This window comes from Fundulus heteroclitus, unplaced genomic scaffold, assembly GCF_011125445.2.
Source record: "Fundulus heteroclitus isolate FHET01 unplaced genomic scaffold, MU-UCD_Fhet_4.1 scaffold_171, whole genome shotgun sequence".
Taxonomy (NCBI): Eukaryota; Metazoa; Chordata; class Actinopteri; order Cyprinodontiformes; family Fundulidae; genus Fundulus; species Fundulus heteroclitus.
In genome coordinates, this window is record NW_023396583.1 from 355225 (window position 1) to 357509 (window position 2285).

At 35.9% G+C, this 2285-nt stretch overlaps 1 long non-coding RNA gene across 1 annotated transcript; it reads left to right on the top strand.

Annotated features, from left to right (window-relative positions):
* The first annotated feature begins 682 nt into the window (after positions 1–682).
* On the top strand, positions 683–1408 carry LOC118558869. Its single transcript, XR_004928534.1, has 2 exons — positions 683–773; positions 1340–1408. It is a non-coding gene; the product is annotated as an uncharacterized LOC118558869 (long non-coding RNA).
* Positions 1409–2285: the final 877 nt, after the last annotated feature.

The window sequence follows — 2285 nt, forward strand, 5'->3', positions numbered from 1 at the left end:
CAAGTAAATCTGAGGGAAAGAGTATGATTAAAGAAAAACTTATGGAAAAATGGCAAAAAAAGGTGGGATGAAGAAAAAACAGGTAGATGGTTTTATAAAATTCAAAAAACAGTAAGAGGAAAAAAGAAATGGAAGACGAAATAGAAAAGAGGAGAGGGTGATAACAAGATTAAGATTTGGGCATACGGGACTTAATTATACACTTTATAAAATTCAAAAGCATAATACTGGTAAATGTGATTATTGTGGAAAATATGAAACAGTAGAACATGTTATATTAGAATGTAATAAATATGAAAGAGAGAGAACTTATATGAAGAAAGAGTTGAAATGTATTAAGGAAAAGATTAATTTGTTAGATATTTTGAGGAAGCATTTGGGGGAGTAAACATGTACAAATACTTATTCAATATTTAAAGAAAACTAAATTATATCATAGAATTTGATTATAGAAGGAGTAAATTATATAAATGAGTAGAATATTAAGGTACATATAGATAGATAGATATAGATTGATATATATATATATATATATATATATATATAGATAAAATAGACCATTAAGAACCACACTCCATACCAGTAAGTGGCGGTAATGCTACTTAAAGTTTGTTGCCAACCGCCATAAAACTCCACAAGAAGAAGAAGAAGAAGGAAGAGAGAGCAGAGAAGAAAGCAAGCCAGTCAAAGAGGACGGAAGTTTGGGGGATCAGAGATCCTGGACACTTTGTGCAGAGGAGGACAAATCTGTAAGACGAGCAGAGAGGCAGCCGGTAAGACAAGCTGTAATGTCTATTAAATCAGACTGCAAGGTTACCCATGTACCTCCAACAGGGCCTCCAGATTTGCCAGCTCATTAACACCCATTGACAGCAACACCTGAACTGAAGAGGTGGATTGTGGTGAAAGAAGTTTGGCATTGATTGATTGATTGATTTTATAATTGCACTGATTGTTGTGTTGTTGAATAGTGGATTTGGATGTTAAGTTTACCTATTAATTAACTTAGCATCATTTGAGAAAGATTTGCAACTGGAAGCTATTTATATTTATAAAATGAATATTTATGACTAATATTGAAAAGTAGATATTTGTATATTTAAATAAATGTAATTGTAAATATTTATTCGAAATGTATTTTAAAGTTAAAGAACTTAAGTTTAGTTACTTGTTCATTTAACTTTGATTACTTTGTGGGTTTGATTCACAGTGGTTTGCTTCGTATTGTTTATATAGATTACCATTTCCTTTGTAGTTTAAGTGAAATTAATTTAAGTAAATTAACTTATGGTTTAGTAATTGTTTGTTTATTTTTCTTCTTTTTTGGGCTTGTTTAAAGGTTTTTACCTGCTTCTGGACCAATTTGCACATGTCCTGTCATTCACCAAATAAATGGAGGATAAAAGAAGGAAAACTGCGTGGTCCTTTGAGTAAAAACCCTGTTGATAAAAGTCTGCATGAATTTGTCCATCCCTTTTTCAAGTGGGGAAGCTGCACAGATTAAAAAAGAACTTGACAATCAGAATTAAATCACTGAAGCACCTGATTGATACTTCTTTACAACAATTTTTCAATTTGCAATCAGTTTGCAGGCTTTACGTAAAAGGTGCCATGTTGTGTGTTGTTCTTTGCAAGCATGGATGGTCTAAGGCAGATGAGAGTCAGAGTAAGAGGTAGACGGGTCAGGGGAAGAAGATTATGAGGAAGAGGAATCCATGTGTGAGGTGGCGGTGTAGCTGGAAGGGCTCAAGTTACAGATGAAATTTAGGCAACTATGATTGATCATGTGGTAAATCATGGACTTTCACTTAGAGGGGCAGGACAAAGAGTCCCAACCTGTTCTCAATAGAAACGTTTGCATCCATTGTAAGGGTTTTTCGACGGGAGAGTAGGTATTGCTGCTATACAGTATATACATCTCTATCTATTCCTATAGAGGAATGCGGTACCGCGCGCGAGCTATTTTTAGAAACACAACGTCACGATGACGTCACATCACGTGGTACGCAGTGGGGCAAACTCCGGAAAGCCGCCGTTGTTTCGCTGTGGGAGACGTGCGTTAGCCTAGGTTTTACTCGGTAAACGACTGCTTTTTCCAAATCTAAGACCATGGTTTTTAAACATTGTTGCTATGGAACGTGCAACAGCGACTCGAGTTACGCTGATCGACCGCATATGAAGGATGTTTTCTTCAAGACTGCCAAGGAGAAATGTGTACGCTTGGAACACCGGGGCGGTCGGCCCTACACAACAGTTCAACCCGGAAAAAGTTACCAAATTCAAGT